The sequence below is a fragment of the Muntiacus reevesi genome, chromosome X (assembly GCF_963930625.1).
Source record: "Muntiacus reevesi chromosome X, mMunRee1.1, whole genome shotgun sequence".
Classification (NCBI taxonomy): Eukaryota; Metazoa; Chordata; class Mammalia; order Artiodactyla; family Cervidae; genus Muntiacus; species Muntiacus reevesi.
Window position 1 is genome coordinate 91,550,674 of NC_089271.1, and position 21,555 is coordinate 91,572,228.

General features: G+C 39.8%; 1 protein-coding gene and 2 pseudogenes across 3 annotated transcripts in view; 1 reads left to right on the forward strand and 2 right to left on the reverse strand.

Annotated features, from left to right (window-relative positions):
* SYTL4 (synaptotagmin like 4) overlaps window positions 1–21,555 on the forward strand; it is a 148,993-nt gene that overhangs the window by 42,302 nt on the left and 85,136 nt on the right. The gene's annotated exons all lie outside the window — the stretch shown is intronic.
* LOC136153735 (small ribosomal subunit protein uS2-like) lies at window positions 5,843–7,734 on the reverse strand (annotated as a pseudogene).
* On the reverse strand, window positions 8,521–8,936 carry LOC136154258 (large ribosomal subunit protein uL13 pseudogene; annotated as a pseudogene).

The following is a 21,555-nucleotide window of genomic DNA, read 5'->3' on the forward strand; positions in this document are numbered from 1 at the left end:
TTAACTGAATTATGGAAAAGAATAGATGAACACAGTGTGAATTTAAGGATCCAGTTAGAAATGAAGAATTCAGTAACTGAAATTAAAAAAATACCCTAAAAGGAATGAATAGCAAACTAAGTGATACACAAGAGCACATAGGTGATCTGAAAGTTAGAATAATGAAAATCACTGAACCAGAACATCAAACAGAAAAACAAGTTAAAAAAATGAGAACACTTTAAGAGCTCTTTTGAGATAGCATTAAGTATAACAACACTCACATTACTGGTGGAGAGAGAAGAGAGAGAAGGGAATTGAAAATGTAGTGCTGGGGAAAAAAACCTGCAACCTAGGATACTCTACTCATTTAGAATAGAAGGAGAAAGAACTTCACAGACACACAAAAACTAAAATAATTCAGCAATACTAAACGCACCCTAAAAGAAATGTTGAAGGGTCTTCTCTAAATGGAAAATAAGTAAGAATCTATAGGAAAGGGAAAGTCCCACTACAGAAAGCAAATATATAGTAAAAATTGAAGATCATTTAAAGAAGCCAGCATGTAGATTATAATACCAAGAAATGTAAAAGCAGCCATAGCTACAATTAATAGTAAAGGGATGAGCATGAAAATGTAAAATATGATGTCAGAAACACAGAATGTTGGAGAGGGAAGTAAAAAATGTAGATCTTTTAGGCTGTGTTTGAACTATAATGAATAACAGTTTAAAAGAAGTATGTATAGTAGTATATATGAACCCCATGGTAACCACAAATTAAAAACCTACAATAAGGGGAATTCCCTGGTGGTCCGGTGGTTAAAACTCCACGCTTCCACTGCAGGGAGCATGAGTTCAATCCCTGGCCAGGGAACCAAGATCCCACATGCCTTGGCACAGCCAAAAACAAAAACAACAACAAACCTACGATAGATACATAAAAACTAAAAGGAACACATGGCACTGAAGAAAATTATCACAGTAATGAATGTAGATATAGAACTTAAATCCTTTACAAAAATTAACTCAAAATGGGTAATAGACCTAAATAATTTGGTTCTGTTGTTTCTGGAATTGACTCTTTAATCTGATTAGATTTAAAGACACTGATGACTCTATTTTCACTAGTAAAGAGAACATTGATAGTCCATGATGGGAACTGTTTGTAGAGATACACAAAATATATACATGTGATCAAGCACTAGGGTTCCTAGGTGGTTCTAGTGGTAAAGAACCTGCTTGCTGACACAGGCAGCCCACTCCAGTATTCTTGCGTAGAGAATCCCATGAACAGAGGAGCCTGGCAGACTGCAGTCCGTAGAGTCACAAAGAGTTGGACATGACTGAAGTGACTTAGCATGCATGCACACAACCAAGCAGTTATAAGAAGCAAGAGGCTAAGTGACTCAGTGAATGATACTTTTCAACATTTTTTGAAAGTTAAGGAAGTAAATGATGTTGGTTGTTCCTAATGTTGCTGGACAAAGTGGTGTAAGAAAAGGATAAGCTCGGGGATTTGAATACCGAGTTTGAATGTCATGTAAATGTCACGTAAGAGCTTCTCTGTGTACCTTTGAGAACAATCTTGTCTCCTGTAGAAGTAGAGCTAAAATTGCTGAAAATCAAACACAGAACTTCACCTTGTAATTGACTGAGTTAAAACACAGATTTAACTCTCAGCCTTGCAGAGTGTCTACTGTTAAAAGTTAAGGTGCTGACTGGGAAATAATGAAATCCTGCAAACTTTGATGGAAATGTGTGGAAAGACTCTAATGAAGCTAGATACTTTGAGTCCCTAAATACTGATAAATCTTTGCCAGTGGAAGAGGTCTCTCCACCCCAAGTGGAAGCAGCACCCCCATTTTCAGTGGAATCAACTTCCTTACCCCCAGCCAAATTGACATCCTCAGCCCCAGGCAAAGTGTCTTCCCCAACTGTAGCAAAAGTGGCCTCCTTACCCCCATTGTCAGCAGCATCTCCATTCCCAGTTTACCCACCCCCAGTGGTATGGTCCTTTCTACTCATCTGGGGGATTAGCACAGCATTGCTTGAGGAAATGGTAATTACCTCCCTCCATGCAGTTGCCATGGAAGATAATTGTGAGACCCCTCAGGATCCATTTCCATCACCCTTCTCTGCTTCTAGACCTATAACTATACTCAGGTCCCAGCAGGCTTCTAAAGATGAGATACAAAGTATGGTCCATGAGGGAGAGCTTTACACTCCAAAGGAACTAATTGAGTTTTCTAATTTATAGAAGCAGAAACCTGGAGAGATTGAATGTATATTAAGAATGTAGGATAATGATGGAAGGAACATTAAGTTGGATCAGGCTAAATTTACTGATATGGGCTCATATTGGTTTGCAACCTTGGGAGTCCCTGGGTGAAATTTGAAACTGGCCTCCGTACTTGGAAGATAAGGAGAAACTACAGAAAGAGAGCACTCCAGATTGGTAGGTGACAGGAGTTTTGTTTTGTTTTTTTAGTTCGTGTTGTGTGGCATGCAGGATCTTAGTTCCTGGACAGAGATCAAACCAGTGACCTCTGTGTTGGGAGTGGGGAGTCTTCACCACTGGATGGCCAGGGAAGTCGCCAGGGGCAGTTTTAATAAGCAAGGGAACTTACATATGAGGCTTGTCTTGAGTAGTTGCAAGACAAGTAGATCACTGCACCTACTAGCCAGCATCTTTAAAGTTTATATAGAGGCCTTAACAGGGTTCAGTCATGTGCACAGTTCAGATTGTCTCAACAATATGTCACTCTCTTAAGGCTACATGGTTGAAACAGCTCCTAGTATGCAAATGGTGGGAAGAATGTACATTCCAAGAACAGGGGAAAATGTAAGCAGTCATCAATTGTCCAGGTCCAGCATGCAGGTCAACTGGAGGTCACATCCTGTTCAATAACCTCCTCTAATACTCCATCCCTGGTAACCAACTCTTACAAAACTATACATTGTCCTCTTCTGCAGTGTCTGAGCAATCAGCAAGGAGTTTTATTACCATGGAGGTGGCTTGACTGGCAGCTGTCTGGCTACATTGGAGGTAGATGCCACAGCAACAGTATAAGCATATACAAGAGAAAACACATATAAAGATAATGATTCTTAATATAAGTAACAGTTTTTTTTCCATCAAGAACTCCATGATCTAACCACTGATTTACTAAGTCTCCTAAGACTAGAGGTGGGATCACTCAGAGCATTCACTCACTTGTGTCCTCATGTGATTTAGTAAAGTTGATACATTAGTAGACTCATCAGGTATGAACATATAGCATTCTGTTTGGACAGTGGCATAGGTGCATCCTTGTGAGGCAATAATACTGTCCAAGACCATCCTACTTTAGAGCTTCCCTGGTAGCTCAGCAGTAAAGAATCTGCCTGCAGTGCAAGAGAGCCGGGTTAGATCCCTGAGTCAGGAAGATCCCCTGGAGCAGGGAATGGCTACCCATCCTACTTTAGAGGATGTTTTTTTCTCATTAGATACTTGTCAGTGTTCAGTAAGAAAAGGCTTATTGCCTGTCATTTAAGTCTTGTTGGGTGAATCTAGTAAGGGATTCTGTGTGCTATAAAGTCCTCCAGGCCAATGGAATAAAAGACAATGACTAAATGATCCTACCAGTGGAAAATGCGCCCATCCAGTGACTGGACACCATGGGACAAGGTCAGCAGAAGTCTAAGGTTAAAGACAGATATTTAGCAGGAATTTGTATGGGAAGATCTTTCCCATCTGTAGAATAATACTTGATGTCTGATATATAGACATTAATATGACTGCAGCTTTTGAAAGCTGACCTGCTTATACATACTGTACATGTTGTTAGGGGAGATAGTACTGTCAGACATGAGGACTCAGATGGGGGGGGTGGGGTATGTTGACTAGGACTTCCACCTTCTTCCCTTTCTCAATGGTGCATGTTCCATTCCAGTTACACTGTGCATCAATAGGCCTGACTTCCAGTAGGACGGTGGGATCCCAGTGGTGATTGAGTAGTTCTCCTTCATCTTGGTGAGATGATTTGGATTTTACAACCATTGCAAATTTCAATAGATAACACTTTGCCTAGGTGTGATGGGGCTTGGTGTTCTCAGCACATAGCATGTTGATCCATAATGAGAGTCGAAGCAATATGGGGCAACAGGCCCTACTGTTTGATCTTTCAAATAGAGTAAGGCCCGTGACACTACTTTAGTCTACTCAGCCAAGGTCATTTTACCTGTTAGTAATTTAATCTGCTGTTTACTATTCCATTTTTCCTTCCTGAAGTTTCCACCAGGGATTCCGTGGTGGCTCAGCTGGTAAAGAATCCGCCTGCAATGCGGGAGACCTGAGTTCAATCCCTGGGTTGGAAAGATCCCCTGGAGAAGCCATTCTGGCTGCCCACTCCAGTGGACTATATAGTCCATGGGATCACAAAATGTCAGACATGACTGGGTGACTTTCACTTTACTTTTTCCTTTCTACCAACCCTGCTGCTTGTGGGCCATAGGAAAGATGAAACCTCCACTAATGTCATATACTTTTGCCAGCCTTGCTACCATGATATTTGAAATGTGAACCCCCAGTCACTGTCTGTTCTATGAAGATATCTGTACATGGTACTCAGCTTCACTGATCTCCTAATGGTGGCAATCTAGCTTGCATGGCAACAATGGAAAGCTTGGGTTATGCCAAATGCACTGTATACCCAAGCCAAAGTGTATTTAGCACATTAACTGAGATAGAGGGGGCTAATATAATTAAATTGCCAATGCCTCACTGATGGGGGACTCTGGTGGATGGCCCCAGGCTCCTTTGGCAGTTGCCTTGGCTATTTTTAGAACAAACAGGACATGTTACTGCATTAACCAAGTCATTGTCTTACAAGGGCAATCTGGCATCCTTGGGTAATACACCTGAGTGCTAGAGTGGCCAGTCTTTCTATGCACCTGATCTACTGTGGCAGACAGTGAGGACTGCCTCAGGTGCTTGCAAGTAAAAAAGTGAAAGTTAAAGTCACTCAGTGGTGTCTGACTCTCTGCGAACCCATGGAGTGTACAGTCCATGGAATTATCCAGGCCAGAATACTGGAGTGAGTAGCCTTTCCCTTCTCCAGGGGATCTTCCCAACATAGGAATCAAACCAGGGTCTCCTGCATTGCAGGCAGATTCTTTACCAATTGAGCTTCTTGCAGGTGAACCTCAAAGTCTTTCTACATATCCTGATTCAATGAGGACTTATTTATGATTATTCATCCTTTGGCTTTCCATTGTCCAAGTCATAGGGTTAAACCCTTGAGAATAGCCCAACAACTTGTCAGTGCAAAGGACTAATAGCCAGGGCTCATCAGTGATCACCAGTGAAATCGAATTCAGCACATAGGCTCCTATGGTTCATTCCTGTTTCCATCCAGATGGTGTCAGTGTTGGACTGAAGAGCCATTGAAATGCACGTGGGTGGGTTACCCTGACTAGACCCATCTGTACACTAGGCATTAGGGGGAATTTCTTCTATTACCTCTCTACAGGCCCCAGGGGCTGCCATAGGAATAAGGGCAGGGGCATTTGGAGGATCTACATATTCCACAGGCCTAGTAACACTTGCATTTCCAGAGACAGTGGGCTGACAGACAGGGTGCTCCTCTGTTGCATACAGGAGTTTAAGCCATAATAGAGGTGAGTTGTTGGAACATATTCTCAACTCAGCTCTTCATAGGAAGAGAAGTTCTTACCATAATACACTGTTCATTAAAGCTGCCTTGTCATATCTGATTCTATGCACAGTTTGATTTTTTAAATTTTATTTGTTTAGTTTTTAGAAATTTATTTTCCACCAATCGAATTTCCATTGTAAGAGTTTGTGGAAGAACAGCTTAAGACTACTCCGTGGTTGTTCCTACCTATTTAGTGGTCCAAGCAGTGGGAGCTGCAGACCAGTTTTCAGTGGGGAACTACTGAATAGGTACAGAGGGCACCTGCACACCTTTGGACCAGTCTGCCACCTAGGTTCAATAGCAGTGAACTCCAGAACTAGAGAAGACCATTCACCCTGAAATTCCCTCTTGGTCACAGCCTTCTCAGCTGCCTCCTGCTCTTCCTTTTCTATCTCTCTTTTTTTTTCAGATTTAATTAAAAAAAATTTTTTTTTAATTTTTTCAATTATTTTTATTAGTTGGAGGCTAATTACTTCGCAACATTGCAGTGAGTTTTGTCATACATTGACATGAATCAGCCATGGAGTTACATGTATTCCCCATCCTGATCCCCCCTCCCACCTCCCCCCCACCCGATTCCCCTGGGTCCTCCCAGTGCACCTGGCCCGAGCACCTGTCTTATGCATCCCACCTGGGCCGGTGATCTGTTTCACTATAGATAATATACATGCTGTTCTCTCGAAACATCCCACCCTCGCCTTCTCCCACAGAGTCCAGAAGTCTGTTCTGTACTTCTGTGTCTCTTTTTCTGTTTTGCATATAGGGTTATCATTACCATCTTTCTAAATTCCATATATATGTGTTGGTATGCTGTAATGATCTTTATCTTTCTGGCTTACTTCACTCTGTATAATGGGCTCCAGTTTCATCCATCTCATTAGAACTGATTCAAATGAATTCTTTTTAACGGCTGAGTAATATTCCATGGTGTAAATGTACCACAGCTTCCTTATCCATTCATCTGCTGATGGGCATCTAGGCTGCTTCCATGTCCTGGCTATTATAAATAGTGCTGCGATGAACATTGGGGTGCACGTGTCTCTCTCAATCTGGTTTCCTCCGTATGTATGCCCAAGAGTGGTATTGCTGGGTCATATGGCAGTTCTATTTCCAGTTTTTTAAGAAATCTCCACACTCCTTTTCTATCTCTTCAGGATCTCTGTAGAAGTAGAGATCAGGCATGACCTCCCATGGGTGTTCACAAAAGATGGTACCACATATGTGTGGAACTTCCCAGGTGAGCATCTACCACAGCAGACCTACTGAGTGAGCTCCCTTTTTGCACAGAATGGCAGTGTCTACAGAATGCAGAAGAGAGTCTCTGTTACACAGGGCAATGGTGAGTGTGTGTGCTAGGTCACTTCAGTTGTGTCTGACTCTGCAACCCTATGGACTGTAGCCCACCAAGCTCCTCTATCCATGGATTTTCCCAGGCAAGAATACTGGAGTTGGTTGCCCTCCCCTCCTCCAGAGTATCTTCCTGACCCAGGGATCAAACTCACTTCTCTTATGTCTCTTGCATTGGCAGGTGAGTTCTGTACCAGGAGCGCCACCTGGGAAGCCGCCTGGGAACTTCCACTTTCAGCAATGATAGGCAGCTGAACATAAGAGGTCTTTGTAAAGGCTGGTGGTCAGCCCTGGGGTCAGTAACCACCAGAAGTCTCGGTTCCTGGAAGGCTACCTGCATCTGGTTAGTGAATGCTCCAGGAGTAAAGTGGCCAGCAGTAGGAGTGGCTCCAGTGGCAGCAGCAGACTTCAGCCCAGCTCACTGGCCAGTATTCCTGGAGAATGTGACATTGACATCAGCTGGGTTTTCAATGTCAGCAATGGCAGAAGCTGCCAACAGAAGCTTCTCCCATGTTCTCTTCAGATTTATGATGTAGATGCCATCACTATTCCTTTTATAGATGTACTGTTCCATTTGGAAGTCATAGTTGGTGCCACCTAAGTGGATTCCTGCTGCAAGGAATTTAAGGACATCCTGTTCTTTTATTTGCAGGACATCAAGGGCTCTGGACATTGTGAAAGTTTCCCTTTGTGGTGGGAATCCAGAACAATCCCTTATGGACCCCTTATGCACATTTTAAAATATGACTTTCCAAGCAAAGCCTTGGTAATATAACCAAGTTTCCAATTGTGTCCTGTTACAATAAAAACAGATTCTTACTGAACTTATGCAAATAAATATCTTGCCATAAAATAAGACTATTCACCAAGAGTTTCTGAATTCTGGAGAGATCAGGTGGGGAGAATAAGATAAATGTTTCATCTTTGTTTATAAAGATACATGTTAGCAAATTGCTGATAACTTGGGAAAAGAGGTAAACATTATCTTTTTTTTTTTTAAATAATTACTGGTTTTGAATGACAAAATATAAGATGCAAGGGCAATGCCTGTGACCTCTTGGCTGAACTTCTCTTCCATAAACACCTTGATAACCCCAGACTCGTGCTGCCTGAGCATTTTCTCACAACCTAACCACTGCAGAGTATAGTGCCCGAATACATGGGAAGCGTAAACAGAGGCCCTGTAAGCAATGGCATTGCGGGGGGGGGGGTCCACTTTCAATTAAGTCTTCCAGTTCACTGCTGCCAGTATTGCAACCACACTGGCTGTTCCAACTGTTCATGTCCTAAAACTCTTATGAACAAATAAGGTTGCAGACAAATGATGCCTGCATAGCCCTTAGAACTGCCTACATTGACTAACGCCCCTTGGCTCTACCCAGTCTGCCTGTGACACCTGTGTGGCAGGCACTGGGGGGTCCCCATATCCTAGGGTGGTGATTGAGGAAGGGCAGGGCCGGCCAAGCATGAAGAATAAACTGTCAATTTTGTTGGGCTCACACCAGAAATCCATGGATCTCGAGGACCTCTGTGACTGTTTTCTTCTTGATGTTCTTTTCAGCTTGCTTCCGTAGCCTCATGAGCTGCTGCTTTTTCCGATAATGGATCTTGGCCTTTCTCTTCTCCACCAGGGAGACTGTTACCACCTGGTAATTCCAGCCACCCTCAAGAGCCAGGCACCCTAGGTAGGCAGACTTCCGTGTAGGCTTCAGACACACAATCTTGAGGGCAGCAGAACCACCATTCACTTTTTCTTGTCATAGGGTGGTGGGATTCCAGCAAATATCTTGAAGTAGTCCAGAGTGGCCTGGCTTCGCTTGGTCTTGTGGGGAAGGATGCTCTGCATTGTCCGCCAGAAGATGTGACTGGGCACTCCAAAGTGGTAGGAACCATGGGAAGGGTTGGTGTTCATCTGTTTGCAGAGAAAGGCCAGATACTTCAACTTATTTCTGTGGAAATTGCCAGAAATGTTGGTGCCCTTACAATGCATGACCACAACCTTCAGGCCCAGAAGCACCTGCTTGACTGCAGTGGCTGCCAGGTGGCCCAGGAGATGGCCTCCACCATTGAGCACAAGGACCTGCCCCTCTGCCAGCTTTGGCAGCCACTTGGGAAAGCTAAAGATTATATTAAATGGAAAAACAAATCAATAGAACCAACAACATTTCAAACAAAAATTCGTAAAAGTTATAATCATCCTCATCAGTTCATTTAGTTCACTGTAATTAATTTTATTTTTTAAGGATAATTTTAAAATTTTGCTTATTTTTTACTGAAGGATAATTGCAGAATTTTGCTGTTTTCTGTCAAACGTCAACATGAATCAGCCATAGGTACACATATATCCCCTCCCTTTTGAACTTCTGCCCCATCTCCCTCCTCATCCCACCCCTCTAGGTTGATACAGAACCCCTGTTTGAGTTTCCTGAGCCATACAGCAAATTCCCGTTGGCTATGTATTTTACATAAAGTAATGTAAGTTTCCCTGTTACTCTTTCCATACATCTCACCCTCTCCTCCCTTCTCCCCATGTCCATAAGTCTATTCTCTATGTCTGTTTCTCCATTGCTGCCCTGTAAATAAATTCTTGAGTACCATTTTTCTAGATTCCATATATATGTGTTAGAATATAATATTTATGTTTCTGTTTCTGACTTACTTTTCTATGTATAATAGGTCCTTGGTTCATCCACCTCACTAGAACTGACTCAAATACATTCCTTTTTGTGGCTGAGTAATATTGCCTTGTGTATATATACCACAACTTCTTTATCCATTCATCTGTTGACAGACATCTAGGTTGCTTCCATGTTCTAGCTATTGTAAATAGTACTGAAATGAACAATGGGATATATGTGTCTCTTTCAATTTTGATTTCCTCAGAGTATATGCCTAGGAGTGGGATTGCTGTGTCATATAGTGGTTTTATTCCTAGTTTTTTAAGGAATCCCCATACTGTCTTCCATAGTGGCTGTATCAATTTACACTCCCACCAACAGTGCAAGAGCATTCCCTTTTCTCCAGCATTTACTGTTTGTAGACTTTTTGATGATGGCCATTCTGACCAGTGCGAAGTCATATCCCACTGTAGTTTTAATTTGCATTTCTCTAATAATGAGTGATGTTGAGTATCTTTTACCGTGTTTGTTATCATCTGTATGTCTTCTTTGGAGAAATGTCTGTTTAGGTCTTTTTCCCACTTTTTGATTGAGTTGTTTGTTTTTCTGGTATTGAGTTGTATGAGCTGCTTGAATATTTTGGAAATGAATCCTTTGTCAGTTGTTTCATTTGCTATTATTTTCTCCCATTCTGAGGGTTGTCTTTTCACCTTACTTATAGTTTCCTTTGCTGTGCAAAAACTTTTATGTTTAATCAGGTCCCACTTGTTTACTTTTGTTTTTATTTCCATTATTCTAGGAGTTGGGTTATAGAGGATCTTGCTTTGATTTATGTCGTTGAGTGTTCTGCCTATGTTTTCCTCTAAGAGTTTTATAGTTTCTGGTCTTACATTTATGTATTTAATCCATTTTGAGTTTATCTTCATGTATGGTGTTAGGAAGTGTTCTGATTTCATTCTCTTACATGTAGCTGTCCAGTTTTCCCAACACCATTTACTGAAGAGGCTGTCTTTGCCCCATTGTATATTCTTGCCTCCTTTGTAAAAAATAATGGTACCCATAGGTTCATGGGTGTCTTTCTGGACTTTCTACCTTGTTCCATTGGTCTATATTTCTGCCTTTGTGCCAGTACCATACTGTCTTGATGATTGTAGCTTTGTAGTATAATCAGAAGTCAGGAAAGTTGATTCCTCCAGCTCCATTCTTCTTTTTCAAGATTGCTTTGGCTGTTCAGGTTCTTTTGTGTTTCCATATGAATTGTGAATTTTTTTGTTCTAGTTCTGTGAAAAAGGCCATTGGTAATTTGATAGGGATCACATTGAATCTGAGGATTGCATTTGGTAGTATAGTCATTTTCACAATATCGATTCTTCCTACCCAGGAACATGAATAGCTCTCCATCTGTTTATGTCGTCATTGAATTCTTTCATTAGTGTCTTATAATTTTCTGTGTACAGTTCTTTTGTCTTTTTTAGGTAAGTTTATTCCTAGATATTTAATTCTTTTTGTTCCAATGGTGAATGGGACTGATTCCTTAATTTCTCTTTCTGAATTTTCATTCTTAGTATATAGAAATGCAGGTGATTTCTGTGTATTGATTTTATATCCTGCAACTTTGCAAAATTCACTGATTAGCTCTAGTAATTTTCTGATACTATCTGTAGGGTTTTCTATGTACAGTATCGTGTCATCTACAAACAGAGCTTTACTTCTTCTTTTCTGATCTGGATTCTTTCATTTCTTTTTCTTCTCTGATTACTATAGATAGGACTTCCAGAACTAGGTTGAATAATAGTGGTGAAAGTGGACACCCTTGTCGTGTTCCTGATCTTAGGGGGAATGCTTTCAGTTTTTAAACATTGAGAATAATGTGTGCTCTAGGTTGATCATATATGGCCTTTACTGTGTTGAGGTAGGTTCCTTCTATGCCCATTTTTTGAGGAGTTTTAATCATTAATAAGTGCTGAATTTTGTCAAAGGAGTTTTCTGCATCTATTGAGATGATAATATGGTTTTTATCTTTCAAATTGTTAATATAATCTGTCACATTGACTGATTTGTGTATATTGAAGAATCGTTGCATCCCTGGAATAAAATCAACTTGATCATGGTGTATGAGCTTTTTGATGTCTTGCTGAATTCTGTTTGCTAAAATTTTGTTGAGGAGTTTTGCATCTGTATTCATCAGTGATATTGGACTGTAGTTTTCTTTTTTTGTGTTGTCTTTGTCTGGTTTTGGTATCAGGGTGGTGGTCACCTCATAGAATGAATTTGGAAATGTTCCCTCCTCTGCAATTTTTTGAAAGAGTTTTAGAAGGATAGGCATTAGCTCTTGTCTAAATGTTTGGTAGAATTCTCCTGTGAAGCCATCTGGTCCTGGGCTTTTGTTTTTTGGGAGATGTTTTACCACAGCTTCAATTTCAGTGCTTGTAATTGGGTTGTTCATAATTACTATTTCTTCCTGGTTCAGTCTTGAAAGATTGAACTTTTCTAAGAATCTGTCCATTTCTTCCAAGTTATCTATTTTATTGCCATATAGTTGTTCATAGTAGTCTCTTATAATCCCTTGTATTTCTGCATTGTCTGTCATAACCTCTCCTTTTTCATTTCTAGTTTTTTTGATTTGATTCTTCTCTCTTTTTTTCTTGATGAGTCTGGCTAAGGATTTGTCAACTTTATCTTCTCAAAGAATCAGCTTTTAGTTTTATTAATCTTTATTATTGTTTCTTTCATTTCTTTTTCATTTATTTCTTCTCAGATCTTTATGATTTCTTTCCTTCTACTAATTTTGGGATTTCTTTGTTCTTCTTTTTCCAGTTGTTTTAGGTGTAAAGTTAGATTGTCTATTCAATGTTTTTCTTGTTTTTTGAAGTAGGATTGTATTGCTATAAACTTTCCTCTTAGAACTGCTTTTGCTGCATCCGATAGGTTTTGAGTTGTCGTGTTTTCATTGTCATTTGTTTCTAGACATTTTTTTATTTCCCTTTTGATTTACCTGTTGATTATTTAGAAACATGTTGTTTAATCTCCATGTGTTTGTGTATCTTACAGTTTTTTTCTTGTAATTGGTATCTAGTCTCATAGTGTTGTGGTCAGAGTAGAACCTTGACATGATTTCAACTTTCTTAAATTTACTGAGGTTTAATTTGTGACCCAAGATGTGGTCTATCCTGAAGAATGTTCCATGTGCACTTGAGAAGGTATATTCTTCTGCATTTGGATGGAATTTCCTGAAGATATCAATGAGGTCCATCTCATCTAATGTGTCATTTAACACTTGTGTTTTCTTATTAATTTTCTGTTTTGATGATCTGTTCATTGGTGTGAGTGGAGTGTTAAAGTCTCCTACTATTATTGTGTTACTGTCAATTTCTCCTTTTATGTCTGTTAGTATTTGTCTTATGTATTGAGGTGCTCCGATGTTGGGTGCATAGATATTTACAATTGGTATGTCTTCCTCTTGGATTGATCCCTTGGTCATTATGTAGTGTCTTTCCTGATCTCTTGTAATCTTTATTTTAAGGTCTATTTTGTCTGATATGAGTATTGCTTCCCCAGCTGTCTTTTGCTTCCCATTTGCATGGAATATAGTTTTCCATCCTCTCACGTTCAGTCTATATGTGTCTTGATGTCTGAAATAGAGTTCTTATAGACAACATATATATGGGTCTTGTTTTCGTATTCATTCAGCTAGTCTGTGTCTTTTGGTTGGAGCATTTAGTCCATTTACCTTTAATTATTGACATATATACATACATATATATATATATATATGTATATATATATTCCCATTGCTATTTTCTTAATTGTTTGGGGTTGATTTTATAGATCCTTTTTCTTGTCTTGTATTTCTTGAGTGTATAACTCCATTTAACATTTGTTGTAAAGCTGGTTTTGTGGTGCTGAATTCTCTTAACTTTTGCTTGTCTGAAAAGCTTTTTATTTCTCCATCAATTTTGAATGAAATCCTTGCTGGGTACAGTAATTTTGGTTGTAGATTTTTCGCTTTCAATGCTTTAAATATATCCTGTCATTCCCTTCTGGCCTGCAGAGTTTCTGCTGCAAGATCAGCTGTTAAGTATATGAGGTTTCCCTTATATATTACTTGTTTCTCCCTTGCTGCTTTTCATATTCTTTCTTTGTGTTTAGTCTTTGTTAGTTTGATTATTATGTGTCTTGATGTGTTTCTCCTTGGGTTTATCCTGTATGGGAGTCTTTGTGCTTCTTGGACTTGATTGACAATTTCCTTTTCCATGTTGGGGAAATTTTCAACTATAATCTCTTCAAAAATTTTCTCATACCCTTTCTTTTTCTCCTCTTCTCCTGGGACCCCTATATTTTGAATGTTGGTGCATTTGATATTGTCCCAGAGGTCTCTGACACTATCCTCAGCTCTTTTCATTCTTTTTACATTATCCTGCTCTTCAGCAGTTATTTCCACCATCTTATCTTCCAGCTCACCGATTCATTCTTCTGCTTCAGATATTCTGCTATTGATTCCTTCTAGAGTGCTGTTAATTTCAGTCATTGTGTTGTTTGTTTCTATATGTTTATTTTTAATTCTTCTAAATCTTTATTAATTGATTTTTGCATTTTCTCCATTTTGTTTTTGAGGTTTTTGATCATCTTTACAATCACTCTTCTGAATTGTTTTTCAAGGAGTTTGCCTATTTCCTCTTTTTTGGCTTTCTTCATTTCTAGTTTGTTCCTTCATTTGTATAGTATTTCTCTGCCTTTTCATTATTTTTTTAACTTATTGTGTTTGAGGTGTCCTTTTTCCAGGCTTCTAGGAAAGTTGAATTCGTTCCTTGAAGAAGGTTGAATTCTTTCTTCCTTTTGGTTTCTGCCCTCATAAGGTTGGTCCAGTTGTTTGTGTAAGCCTCACATAAACTTAGATTTGTGCTGAATTTTTGTTTGTTTGTTTGTTTTTCCTCTGATGGGCAAGGCTGTGTGAGGTGATAATCCTGTCTGTTGATGATTGGGTTTGTATTTTTGTTTTGTTCGTTGTTTAGATGAGGTGTCCTGCTCAGGGTGCTACTGGTCCTAGGGTGGTGCTGGGTCTTGTATGCTAGTGGTTTCCTTTGCGTGAGTTCTCACTATTTGATACTCCCTAGGGTTAGTTCTCTGGTAGTCTAGGTTCTTGGAGTCAGTGTTCCCACTCCTAAGGCTCAGGGCTTGATCTCCTCCAGGGAGTGTCTTGGCCTCATGCTCAACATAGGTTCCATCCATTCTTGCAGAGTGACCACTGTCTGGAGATGATGAGCCTGTCAATCTGGACTTCAGATCTGGTTCCTAACCCTTTAATTCTTGCAGATTCTCTTGATTAGGGCTCTAGTACTCCTGCAAGGCTCAGCTCCTGGTCCAAGATCTTCATCCATGGTTAGAATTCTGCCAAGAGTCAGACATGGCTTAGCAACTGAACTGAACTGAAGTCAGACTCCCAGATCATCCAGTGTAATTAATTCTTGTTGATCTTGATCTTTGGTTAGCAGTTTTATAAATTCATCAGTTTTTTTCTTCAGTTCAGTTCAGTCGTTCAATCGCGTCCGACTCTTTGCGACTATGAACTGCAGCAGTCCAGGCCTCCCTGTCCATCACCAACTCCCAGAGTTCACCCAAAATCATGTCCATTGAGTCGGTGATGTCATTCAACCATCTTATCCTTTGTCATCTCCTTCTCTTCCTGCCCTCCTTCCCAGCATCAAAGTCTTTTCAAATGAGTCAACTCTTTACAAAAAGTGGCTAAAGTATTGGAGTTTCAGCTTCAACATCAGTCCTTCCAAAGAACACCACCTTAAGGATGAACTGGTTGGATCTCCTTACAGTCCAAGGGACTCTCAAGAGTCTTCTTCAACACCACAGTTCAAAAGCATCAATTCTTTGGTGCTCAGCTTTCTTTATAGTCCAACTCACATCCATACATGACTACTGGAAAAACCATAGCCTTGACTAGACAGACCTTTGTTTGCAAACTAATGTCTCTGCTTTTAAATATGCTGTCTAGGTTGGTTATAACTTTCCTTCCAAGGAGTAAGTGTCTTTTAATTTCATGGCCACAATCACCATCTGCAGTGATTTTGGAGCCCAAAAAATTAAAGTCTGACACTGTTTCCAAGTCTCCCCATCTATTTCCCATGAAGTGATGGGACCAGATGCCATGATCTTAGTTTTCTGAGTGTTGAGCTTTAAGCCAACCTTTTCACTCTCCTCTTTCACTTTCATCAAGAGGCTTTTTAGTCTTTCCTCACTTTCTGCCATAAGGGTGGTGGCATCTGCATATCTGAGGTTATTGATATTTCTCCCGGCAATCTTGATTCCAGCTTGTGCTTCTTCCAGCCCTGCATTTCTCATAATGTATTCTGCATGTAAGTTAAATAAGCAGAATGACAATATACAGCCTTGATATACTCCTTTTCCTATTGGGAACCAGTCTGTTGTTCCATGTCCAGTTCTAACTGTTGCTTCCTGACCTGCATACAGATTTCTCAAGAGGCAGGTCAGGTGGTCTGGTATGCCCGTCTCCTTTAGAATTTTCCACAGTTTATTGTGATCCTACAGTCAAAGGCTTTGGCATAGTCAATAAAGCAGAAGTAGATGTTTTTCGGGAACTCTCTTGCTTTTTTGATGATCCAACGGCTGTTGGCATTTTGATCTCTGGTTCCTCTGCCTTTTCTAAATCCAGTTTGAACACCTGGAAGATCATGGTTCACATATTGCTGAAGCCTGGCTTGGAGAATTTTGAGCATTATTTTACTAGCATGAGAAATGAATGCAATTGTGAGGTAGTTTGAGCATTCTTTGGCATTGACTTTCTTTGGGATTGGAATGAAAACTGACATTTTCAGTCCTGTGGCCACTGTTGTGTTTTCCAAATTTGCTGGCATATTGAGTGAACACTTTTAACAGCATCATCTTTTAGGATTTGAAATGGCTCAACTGGAATTCCATCACCTCCACCAGCTTTGTTCGTAGTGATGCTTCCTAAGACCCACTTAGCTTCACATTCCAGGATGTCTGGCTCTAGGTGAGTAATCACACCATCATGATTATCTGGGTCATGAAGATCTTTTTTGTACAGTTCTGTGTATTCTTGCCACCTCTTCTTAATATCTTATGCTTCTGTTAGGTCCATATCATTTTTGTCCTTTATTGAGCCCATCTTTGCATGAAATCATCCCTTGGTATCTCTAATTTTCTTGAAGAGATCTCTAGTCTTTCCCATTCTATTGCTTTCCTCTATTTCTTTGCATTGATCACTGAGGAAGGCTTTCTTCTCTCTCCTTGCTTTTCTTTGGAACTCTGCATTCAGATGTGAATATCTTTGCCTTTCTCCTTTGCTTTTCACTTCTCTTCTTTTCACAGCTATTTGTAAGACCTCCTCAGACAGCCATTTTGCCTTTTTGTATTTCTTTTTTTGGGGGGATGATCTTGACCCCTGTCTCCTATACAATGTCACGAACCTCTGTCCATAGTTCATCAGGCACTCTATCAGATCTAGTCTCTTAAATCTATTTCTCACTTCCACTGTATAGTCATAAGGGATTTGATTTAGGTCATACCTGAATGGTCTAGTGGTTTCCCCCACTTTCTTCAATTTAAGTCTGAATTTGGCAATAATGAGTTCGTGATCTGAGCCACAGTTAGCTCCCGGTCTTGTTTTTGCTGACTGTATAGAGCTTCTCCATCTTTGGCTGCAAAGAATATAATCAGTCTGATTTTGGTGTTGACCATCTGGTGATGTCCATGTGTAGAGTCTTCTCTTGTGTTGTTGGAAGAGGGTGTTTGCTATGACCAATGCATTCTCTTGGCAAAACTCTATTAGCCTTTGCCCTGCTTCTTTCTGTACTCCAAGGCCCAATTTGCCTGTTACTCCAGGTATTTCTTGACTTTCTACTTTTGCATTCCAGTCTCCTATAATGAAACGGACATCTTTTTTGGGTGTTAGTTCTAAAAGTTCTTGTAGGTCTTCATAGAAGTTTTTTCTTTAGAGTTCTGTAAATTCTTACTCAGTTCAGTAATATAATCTTGTTTATCCGAAGCCCATACTTATCAGCCTTTTTCCATGAATTTTCTTCTATAGGAAACACTTTTGCAGAAATATCTTTACAAAAGCATCAGAGTGAAAAAAATAACTGTCTCTAAGTGGAAAAGACTTTAAAAATGCCAAGATTAAACATCTGATGATAGTTCATTATAATGCAATTGACAAGGGAATTTGGTTATTTCAATAACATCAGTTTTAAAATAACTATAATTATTGTTGAAGTAGGTCTTCAAGAGGACATGACCACTGGTTGACCTATGAGCTGAACCTGGGCAATTCAAGACTCCTCACCTCTTCCCCATCCTTGAAATATACATTCTGTTCACTGTTCCCACACTTGGAACTATTTTTAAGGATGCAACCTTGAAAGACCATTGTGTTGTTGAGGCCAGCCGAACTGTGTATATATCTGAACCTAGTTAATGTCTCTATATAAACTTTTAAGATTCTGGTGGACTGATGCAGAGATTTAGTCATCTTGTAGCTGCCCAAGACAAGCCTTGTATAAATGTTTCACTGCCTATTAGAACTTCTACTGATTTGATGTGGTCTAGCTCTTTCTTCCATGTTTCTTTGCCCTCTGTTTATGGCCCCCATAAACAGTTGGTGAGCTAGCCAGGAGACCTGAGAAGTGGATCTTGGGAAAGAGACATTTGTGAGGGAAAAGAGGTATCTTGAGTTGGTAACAACCTCTATATGACCAGGGGTGACCTAAATGTTAGTTGCTTGTAGACCACTGCTTGAGTACAGGGACTTCCCAAAAATGGCCAGCTGGTTTGACATGCTTGTTTGGAAACTGTATGTAGTCTATAGTGGTAAACAAAGAAAATAAGTGGTCTGGTCTCTACTGTGGTCAGTAGAGTAATTTAACATATAAAATAAGCCTAATTAGTTTAATATCTCTCTCTTATCAGGAGAGAGGACAAAGCTTTCATATTTTCCAGAGACCCTCCGGAAAACCTCAAAATTAGCTTGAAGTCAAAGATACTTCATTTAGAAATTGATTATTGGAAAGTCTGTCAAAAATATCAAAAGATTATAAAAGACTTGCTTAAATGAATTATAGGTCACTGTGAAACAGTATTTAGTTTATCTATTTAGCCAAAGTGACAATTAAGAACTTTGAAGGCAAAATCAGCAAGTTACATTGTTATCAAAAGTCTTAGCTCTTGGACTTCCCTGGTGACACAATGGATGAGAGTCTGCCTGCCAATGCAGGAGACATAGGTTTGATCCTTGGTCCGGGAAGATTATACCTTCTGCCGAGCAACTAAGCCTGTGTACCACAAGTACTGAGCCCACGTGCTGCAATTACTGGAGCCCTCAGCCTAGAGCCTGTGCCCTGCAACAAGAGAAGCCACCACAGTGAGAAACCCATGCACCCCAACGAAGAGGAGCCCACAGTCATCAAAACTAGAGAAAGCCCATGCAAAAACAAAAACAAACAAACAAACAAAAAAAACCAATGAAGACCCATCACAGCCAAAATAAATAGATAAACTTTAAAAAAAAACTTAGCTCTTTTAATAGACAGTTTTCTTAAGTAATGGAAGAACTGATATAGCCTATATGAAGCACAGAAAATTATTGTGATGAAACAGAGTCTTGTTTTCTAGACAGATTACTTAAAAGGTAAAAAAAAAAATACCTTTCATAATCTTATCAAGAACAAAGCAATAGTTCAAGGAAACTTCTTCTTCTTCAAGATAAAAGAAAATTAAGTTTTAGTTTTACTTACGTACACTATTGGTATTAAAGCTTTTTTCTTTAAGCCAATTAAATAGAGCTCTTTTATAAATTAATTTTGACAATACTATTCAGATGTAGAAATATATATATGTAAATATAGACATATAAAAGCATGCAGACAGATACAAATAGAGACCATATAGGTACCATTCCAAAATCTTAGCCATGAATCAAGTACAACAATAGAAAACTCACTAATTTACAAATAGTACATGCATGCTAAGTTGCTTCAATTGTTTCTGGCTCTTTGCAACCCTATGGACTGTAGCACACCAGGCTCCTCTGTCCATGGAATTTCCCAGGCAAGAATACTTGAGTCGGTTGTCATTTCCTACTCCAGGGAATCTTCATGACCCAGGGATTGAACCCATTTCTCCTGCATTGGCAGGCAGATTCTTTACTTCTAATACCACCTGGGAAGACCTTATAAATAATAGTTGAATTCAAATGTGTCTCTGGCAGACAAAACAAGTTAAGACTAGTCATTCAAATGGCCATTTTTCTAATATATGTAGAGAGAACTTTTAAGATTTGTATTTTCCCTTGACGAATAATCATATCCCTCTCATGGATCACAACCTTGTAATGGTGGAAGGGGCTTACTTAATTCAGTGAAGCTATGAGCTTGGGTGCAGGGCCACCCAAGACGGGTGGGTCATAATGGAGAGTTCTGACAAAATGTGATCCACTGGAGAAGGGAATGGCAAACCGTTCCAGTATTCTTGCCACAAGAACCCCCATGAACAGTATGAAAAGGCAAAAAGATATGACAATGGAAGATGAGGCAAATTGTTCAAACTATCCAACAATTGCACTCATTTCACAGTCTAGTAAGCTATGTTCAAAATCTTTCAACCTAGGTTTCAGCAGTACATGAACTGAGAACTTCCAGATGTACCAGCTGGGTTTAGAAAAGGCAGAGGAACCAGAGATCAAATTGCCAACAATTGTTGGATCATAGAGAAAGCAAGGGATTTCCAGAAAAATATCTACTTCTGGTTCATTGACTGCACAAAAACCTTTGATTGTGTGGATCACAACAAACTGGGAACATTCTTAAAGAGATGGGAATACCAGACCACCTTGCCTGTCTCCTGAGAAACCTGTATGCAGGTCAAGAAACAAGAGTTTGAACCTTATGTGGAACAACTGACTGGTTCCAAATTGGGAAAGGAGTTTGTCAACGATGTATATTGTCACCCTGTTTATTTAACTTATATGCAGAGTACATTATGTGAAATGCTGGACTGGCTGAATTGCAAGCTGGAATCTAGATTGCTGGGAGGAATATTAGCAACCTCATATATGCAGATGATATCACTCTAATGGCAGGAAGTGAAAAGGAACTAAAGAACCTCTTGATGAGGGTGAAAGAGGAGAGTGAAAAAGCTGGCTTAAAACTCAACATTCAAAAGACTGAGCTCATGGCATCCAGTCTCATCACTTCTTGGAAAATAGAGGAAAAAGTGGAAGCCATGACAGATTTTATTTTCTTGGGCTCCATTATCACTGCAGATGGTAACTGCAGCCATGAAATTAAAAGGCACTTGCTCCTTCGAAGGAAAGCTATAAACCTAAACAGTGTATTAAAAAGCAAAGACATCACTTTGCCGACAAAGGTCCATATAGTCAAAGCTATGGTTTTCCCAGTAGTCATATATGGATGTGAGAGTTGGACCCCTAAATGGGGCTGAGTGCCAAGGAATTGACACTTTCAAATTGTGGTGTTGAAGACTTGAGAGCCCCTTGGATTGCAAGATCAAGCTAGTTAATCCTAAAGTAAATCAACCCTGAATGTTCATTGGAAGGACTGATGCTGAAGCTGAAGCTCCAATACTTTGGCCACCTGATGCAAAGAGCCAATTCATTGGAAAAAACCCTGATGCTGGGAAAGATTGAGGGCAGGAGGAAAAGGGGGCAACAGCGGATGAGATGGTTGGATGGCATCACTGACTCAATGGACAGGAATTTGAGCAAACTCCAGGAGATAGTTGAAGGAAAGGGAAGCCTGGTGGCTGCCGTCTATGGGGTTGCAAAGAGTTGGACACAACTTAGCTACTGATCAACAACAACAATAATCATATAGAGGCTGTGGACCAGATTTTGGGCAAGGGAGCTTT